Below are 8,494 nucleotides of genomic sequence, written 5' to 3' on the forward strand. Positions count from 1 at the left end.
TCGTTCTTGGTCCTAACTTCTTCAGATATCCTGATGAGTTAAAAAAGTTGCTCCGAAAAAGTGTAAATCTTGTGAAGCTACCAGCATTCACTTTTATTCAAGGCCAAGACGTACCACACAAAATTCTATTTTGATTACAGTTCCTCCCGCAGATCTCCACCACCTTCTGTAACACTCTTTCCGGAGAAAACCGTCTAATGGGTAGGTTATATTTGGCGCTTTGCTTTGCCAGGACGTTTTGGCCACTCCATCCCTAACCAATATGTTCCAGTACCCTCCAGAGTAGAGTAAATGTAAAGTCTTTCTAACCCAGGTTGTTTGGAGTTTCCTCTAGCTTTACCCAAACTTTTTCAAGCTTACGCTTACCCCATTGGAATACTTTTTTTTTTTTTTATAAACAACAAATTATTTTGTCCATCCTGTAGGAGCTGTAAAATCACGCATTCTTCAAAAGTATCCTTTATTATAATTAACATATACAATCAACCCCTACACTACACTTAAAAGAACAGAACTAAACAGGCGCTATTGACTACTTAAAAGACTCTTAGACGATAGATCTGAATTGTCTCTAGACAACAAAACACTGATTTATACTTCTATTTTAAAACCCATCTGGGCGTATGGTATACAGCTGTGGGGTTCAACCAAACGCTCCAATCTGCAAAGGATTCAATCCCTTCAATCTAAAATACTTCGAACTATTATAAACGCTCCATTTTATGTCTCCCAACCTGGGCTATACAGACTTACCTTAGAATTCCTTTTATCGCACAAGTCGCTGAAAAGTTCATTTCAGCCTGCAATCTCATATAAATCCTCTAGCTCAAAATCTATCTACTAGAACTCTTCCTGATAACCCGGGGACAAGACGCCTCAAGAGATAGTGCGCATTCGTGATCTCCTCTCAAGTGAAGAGAGTGGGACTAACAGTCTAATGTTTTAGAGTGTTACCACTGCGGTAACTTCTCCACTCTTGGTTACCTAATCATTTGTTGCTCTGTTATCATCGTTACTTATAGCGCCAACGCGCTGAATATAACACAAATAAACGCAAAAAAAACATATACGAGGTGTGTTCAAAAAATAAGGTGAATTTTCATTTTTCTTAAAAAATATTTATTTATTCATCGATTTTTATTTTGTCTCCTTCAAAGTAGTCCCCCTCAGATATAATACATATGTGCCAGCGTTTTTTCCAATCCTCGGAACAGTTCTGATATGCACTTTTTGGTATGTCCTTGAGCTCTCTCAGCGATTCGGTTTTTATCTTCTCAATCGTCGTGAATCTCCGTCCTTTCATGGGTCTCTTCAATCATGGGAACAGGAAAAAGTCGCAGGGCGCCAAATCTGGTGAATACGGTGACTGAGACATGATAATGTCATTCAACAATTCCTGAGCGATGCTCATGCGACGGTTTTTTTGATCAAAATTCAGCAATTTTGGAACGAACTTCGCTACTACACGCTTCATGCCCAAAATTTCCGAAAAAAAATTGCAGGACATGTGCCAACCGATATGCCGACAACCTCAGCAACTTCTCTAATTGTGATTCGACGATTCTTCTCAACATTTTCATCGGTTGTTGATGTGCTGGGGCGTCCAGGGCGAGCGTCGTCATTCACATCTTCTCGACCTTCTGTGAAAAGCTTGTACCACTTGTAAACATTTTTTTTGACACAGAGTACTCTCACCGTACGCCACTCTCAACATTTCAAGTGTTTTTTAACACTTAATTCCATTTTTTACACCAAATTTGATGCAAATTCGTAGATCCATTTTTTTCGACAGAAGAAAATCGCCGAACTCGCAAAACACTTGTCTTATTTATGCCTCTAACATACAAACTAAACATGCTATATAGCTACAACTTTGAAAATATGTTCGAGACAAGTGTACCAACATAAAAAAAAAAAGACAATCGAAATTCGAATGTACGTAGCCCGCGAAATTTGAAAATTCACCTTATTTTTTGAACATACCTCGTATAACCTAGAAATGAGTTATCTTTTTAGTATGAATGTTAATTTAATATTAATATTTAAATGTGAGCGTAAATGAGGTTAATTTGTTCCTTTAAAAATAGCATTTTAATTAAATGCCTTACCTATAACTTCCTCCACCAAAAAAGAAAACCACTTCCGGGGAAAACTTTTTCAAATAAAATTTTTCTCAAGAAATAAAAATAAATAAATAATAAAGTACAACTGCCAGGAGACCTATTTTATCCACAATCTTATTTCTTACATCCCCAAGGTAGCACTTAAAGCAATATTGCTGCGTATTCTTATGGCTATGGTAGGAGAACTCACGGACACACTCCGCAATCACTGTCTATAAAAATCAATTTTCGGTACTATACGGATCGCACAAGACTGTGTCTTATCTGGTGTAAACTCTTAAGTACTATACGATTGGCGTTACTTTCTCTTTGTGAGATTAGAGAAGATACTTGGTCTTACCATTAATTTTCTTTTTAAATCGTATTTCTACGAATTTATAAATTCTAAATAAAGGAATAAAAAAAAAGAAAGCAGTCTTCATCATAAAAGTCATTGAATCCGTACAAATTTATTTTTAGGATAGATAATCTTTCCATGTACAGAGATATGAATACATAATACATAGAAATCTACGTTCAAATATTACAATTTACGTATTAAAATGATATTTCAGTGTCAAGTACATTAAATTTATATTTATAGAGTCAAGAGTTATTTCGGTTGAGTAATTTTTAGCTCAGAACTTCATACGCTACGCAGTATATTCATGTATCATCATCTTATGTCAACAACCGTCATGTTTTATTTCTTATTGTTAACTCTCCTATACAATAATAAAGAAAAACTGAATATTTTTTTTTTTTTTGCTCCCTTTTAACAACTTTTAACCAGTTAAGCGGTGGAATCTAGTTTTTCCAAAAAAAAAAACCCACGTGTGCGGAATTAAAATCAGACAATGACGTCGTATACACGTGTCGAACGCAGGGCAAAACAATTAAAAAGTTTAAAAACGTCGTAATAGTCACTGCAAGCAACTTTTTCTGCAATCTCTCTCGAGGGCTTGAGATTACCCCACAGAGCATTCTGTGCTCATTCCAAAATCTTGTACCGCTTCTTCACGTTATGCATTACCTCTAGTTTACCTAGGGACGCAAGAGCTTTGAATTCTGTGAGCAAAATGAAATCATGCTCGTACTGTGAGGTCCTGAATCTCTATCTAAAAGGTAAAAAACGGGCATTGCCCAAGAGTTTGAGTGCTTCTATTTGTGTCTGTAAATCCCCAATCTCTAATGCGGAGACCAAACATGTACCAAACCACTTATCATTTGGCTGGCTCCCACCGCAGTTCTATTGGTTAAGATAAAGGAAACACCCTACCAAATAATATTCTTATTGTAATTTATTAAAATTTCGAGTTTTTATAGTTTTTTTCTCTTTTATTATGCTACAATCAGCGCGTAAGCGCTATAAGTAAGAATGATAACAGTGAACAGTAGAAGTAAATGAGGGGAGAAGTTACCCAGTGGTAACACTCCAAAACATTATGTGGTAAGTCACTCTCTTCACTTGAGAGGAGATCACGTGGCCACTGTCTTTTAAGACGTCTTGTCCGGGTTATCAAGAAGAGTTCTCGAAGAAAGATTTTAAGCTATAGGATTTATATGAGATTGCAGGCTGAAGTGAAGTTTTGTATATCGTGTTTTCAGCAACTTGTGTGACAAAAGTAATGCTAAGGTCAGTGTGTATAGCCCAGGTTGGGAGACATAAAATGGAGCGTTTACGATAGTATTTTAGATTGAAGGGACTGAATCCTTTGGAGATTGGAGCGTTTAGTTGAACCCCACAGTTCTATTCCATACGCCCAGATAGGTTTCAAAATAGTAGTATAAATCAGTCTTTTGTTGTCTAGAGACAGTTTACATTTATCGTCTAAGAGTCTTTTAGGTAGTCGATAGCGTCTGTTCAGTTCTGTTCCTTTAAGTCCAGTGTGGGGGATTTTTATAGTTAATGGCAATTTTATATTTTTCACAACGAGTATACACGTCGAACGCACCGTAACAAGAGATTTGGTTTGACGTGTATACACGTCAAATGCGCTTAACTGGTTAATTATTGACTATTAAGTTAACATTAACTATAAAGTAAGTTAATTTTTTCTTCTTCATTTTACCATGAACATTAAGATGCCAGAAAGAAAAATAACTTGGGAAAACAAAAGGAAATGAAGTGAAGCTAATATACAGTAAAGAGGATGTAACTTCACACGCAGCCACTTCCTTTTTTTAAAAAAAAAAACAAAACAGGAAGTGTGTGAGTTGGCTTCCTGTTTGCAGTAGCCGCCACTTGTCTGACCTCATCCTCCTCCTCTTCTTGCTCTTCTCTCATTTCAAACCCAGTGTTCCTTTCTCTCTCTCAGTGCTCCCTAAAGAGAGTCCTTGCGCATAATAAAAATACTAGGTCTGTAATGAAGGTCTTAAAACCTCATACTTTATTGCTCTAAATTACAATCTTAATTTGTCGGAACTTAATTAAAGTGATGCTGTAAACACGCACAGAATATATTTTACTTTAAAAAAAAAAAAATTCTTTTAGTTCAATTTCCTCTGTTTTCTTTTTTCCAGTTGTATTTTTCATGAAAATAATATTTGTTTGCATAACTTTTTCTTATTCTTGTTGTTTGATAATATTGTATATTTCATTTACTTCATAAGTTATTAGTTACTTATATAAATCCCTTAATTTCTGGCAGACGTATTTCAATGCATGCCGTAAAATACTTATTTATATTTTTCTTTAGATTTATAAATTAAGTATTATTATTATAAGTCCCCTAATTATTCACATCGACCGCCATTAAATTATACCGACGGTTATTTATAATTTCATTAAGTTTAAACTCTAGTTAACAAATTTTATGTTAAAGTGGTACCTTTATGAGGGGGCACCTTTGAACAGTTCTAATTTGTGATTGGTAATTTTCTCCATATTTTGTGGTAGACCTGTTTTATAATTGACTAGAGTTTCCCTTCGTTTTCATTGTTTGGTAAAGTCAGAATTGAGGAATGTTATATTTTGTAAGGTGGAAGTACAAAAATTTTGTGATGTAACTTTGGAAGTGTATTGGTGAAGATTTGTAGTGGACAAGGTGCAAGTATTGTTAGTCCATATTAACATTTTGGAATTAGTATTTTTAAATCTAGTATTTACAAAAAGTCTATTTGCTTGCACAAAAAGTGTTGGATATTATATTTTCTTTTATGGAAAAAGAGGGGGCCCATTTCTACATCACCAGTTAAAATGTGCCGCCCTACCGACTCCTGCAAGTTTGTGACTTTTTTTTTTTGTTTAGTCGCAGAGAAGGGGAAAGTGGTCCTAACCTACATTAAGAAGCGCAACAAACCGAATATTTTGTTCAAACTTCTTAAACCCATCACTTAGGCTACAACATCCCCGAACTGAGTCATTATTGATTTTTGGAACTAGATTTCAGTGGTTTAAAAGAGAAAGTAATGTAGTAGTCGAGAGAAATAACTGATAGAAGGTAGATTCAGAGTAAAGTAATATCATTTCTTTCTATTTTATATTGTGTTCTAAGGTACCCCATCGGTGGGGCCAGATATTGGACACAACATTTTTAAATTAAAAAAATATAGATATGTACGTAAAGTACCAACTGTTTATTGATATAGATCTGTTAAGAAGACTTGAAAGTTGTAGAAAACAAAATAAGAAGGTCCAATGATAGGATTCTGTGCACTCGGTAACGGAAAATGTAAATTCCGTTCCAATGTGCCCCCTCACCACTACTTGTTTTTGTCAGACCTTATCCTCGCTTCTCACCCTGGATAGCACTTCTACTTCCCCAAAATAGCCTGACCTTTCCCCTATCCTCCTAAGGGTTATCTCCCCTTTACCTCATCGTAAGACTTGGTTCCGAAGCTAATTACTTCTGTGCACCTCATTAACTTCTCCTATCTGGTAATTTCTAGCGCATTAAAAAAAAAAAGAAGGTGATCTGTATTTATGGAGATGGGGGATGATATTTACGCTGCCGTATTAGGCTAGCACGCATCTTTTTGTTTTTACCTGCGGTAAATTGAGACCTAATTCCGATCCGCCGTCTAACAACTCAAAAGTACTCAGAAGAAAGTACATAGGCAAGAAAAAAATTATATATATATATATATATAATATCGTGAAATCTGGCGAAAAATAATTGGGCAGGCTCTGCTCCTAAGCGGACCAAGCCAGAAGACGAAGAAGAAGAAGAAGAAGAGAATACTTTAATTAATTTAATATTATTAGGAACTTTTACCTAAATTAAACGATCGATAGCGTCAGAAAACTTTAAATTAAAAAATCGTTGTTACCTCAAAAAAAAAAAAAAACAAATACGAGGTGTGGCTATTAAATAACGAAACTGATGCTGCTACAGAAGAACTATGCATGCATGCGCCAAATCCTAAACAGACCGACAGCTGTGCAGCGTACAGCCTCTTCTCTTTCGATTGCAGCGTCACAGGTGTTTGTAGAGAAATCTGTCTGACCGGAACCGTCGTTTGTGTAAGAGGTGTTAGTTTCGTTTTGCCGAAAACATGATACTACACATGTAGTAGGTAGAGCAACGAATTGTCAGTGAAATTTCACATCAAAACTTGATAAAACCGCTACTGAAACTTGATCTTTTATTAAAAGAAGTTTTTGGCGATGAATGTTGTATCACGTGCGCGAATTTTTGAATGGTTCAAGCGTTTCCAAGATGGCCAGAGAAGACGTCGGAGATGATGACCGCCTGGGTCGCCCTTCCACGTCCAAAACAGATGAAAATATCAATTATAATTAATCAACATTACTACCGGTGAAGTGCTTGCTCAAATCTGTGAAAAAGTAAGGGAAAAAAACGAACAAGTCATGGGTTCTCCATGAAGGCTCACATTGCTTTGTCTGTCAAGACGTTTCTACAACATCCCAGTTGTAGGCCACATCCGCCTTATTCGACTGACTTGTCCTGATATGACTTTTGTCTGTTCCCCCCAAAGTCAAATCTGCCTTAAAAGGAACACGATTTAAGGTCCGTTGAAGCTGTGAAAGAAAAAGCGGCACGCATCCATGCAGGAGCTCACAGAAAAAGACTTCCAGCACGGTTTCGTACAATGGTAAATTCGCCGTGGAGCGTTTTAGGGATAGGGGAGGGGTGTATATTGAAGGTGATAATAACTAAATATGTATAAATTTAAAATAAAATGTTTTACAGCAATGGTCTCGTTATTTAATAGCCACTCCTCGTAGTACTTTTCCTTCTTAAAACTAAAATGAAAACAGCTAAGCTTATAGTGGATGTCGTAAGCATGGCTAAGATATAAAGGCAATTAAATGGACATTATCGATACTTAACGATATACTAGGACGCTTTATTTTATCGATATTATGACCATAAAAATGATATATAAGCTACATCTTTTAATTTCTTTTATTTTGCGCTTTATATTCCCTGTATACTTTCGTACTAGTGTATCCCTGATGTTAATTTGTAACCGTAATTTTTATTACATTTTTACCAACAAGTCTGCGGAGACATTGTTTCATATTTCTCCACTAGGGATAATACTTTCCACCCACCCACCCCCCGTAAATGTACCATAAAATTTTATTACGAGAGCCATTATATAATTAATACTGAATGATTATATCCAACAACCAGCAAGTTTTATTATCTCTGACGAATGTTATCAAAAGGAAATCCTGGATTTTATTTAAAGCCTTTTTTGTATTTTGAAGAAAACTAAACATAATTAAATTTTAGTTTCCTATTTACTATTGTAAGTACATAATACTCGTACATATTAATATTATTATTTTATATAATATAGTTCATAATACTCCAGATATTTGAGAAAAAGTTGAAATTAAGTCCCTTCTCGCCCAGCACATATTAATCTTCTTTTTTTTGCGTTTATTTGTGTTATATTCAGCGCGTTGGCGCTATAAGTAACGATGATAACAGAGTAACAAATGATAAGGTAACGAAGAGTGGTAGAAGTTACCCAGTGGTAATACTCCAAAACATTAGACTGTTAGTCCCACTCTCTTCACTTGAGAGGAGATCACGAGGCCACACTGTCTCTTAAGGCGTCTTGTCCCCGGGTTATCAGAAAGAGTTCTTGAAGGAAGATTTTGTGAGTTAGAGAGGAGATTGCAGGCTGAAGTGGAAGTTTTCCTGTATCGTGTTTTCAGCGACTTGTGTGCGATAAAAGGAATGGTTAAGGTCGCAGTGTGTATAGCCCCAGGTTGGGAGACATAAAATGGAGCGTTTACTATAGTTTGAAGTATTTTAGATTGTAAAGATTGAATCCTTTCGGAGATTGGAGCGTTTGGTTGAACCCCCACAGTTCTATTCCATACGACACAGATGGGTTTTAAAATAGAAGTATAAATTAGTCTTTTTGTTGTCCAGAGAAAGTTTTGATCTATCGTCTAAGAGTCTTTTAAG

The sequence above is a fragment of the Rhodnius prolixus genome, unplaced genomic scaffold, assembly GCF_049639745.1.
Source record: "Rhodnius prolixus isolate KJV_2025 unplaced genomic scaffold, Rpr scaffold_7, whole genome shotgun sequence".
Classification (NCBI taxonomy): domain Eukaryota; kingdom Metazoa; phylum Arthropoda; class Insecta; order Hemiptera; family Reduviidae; genus Rhodnius; species Rhodnius prolixus.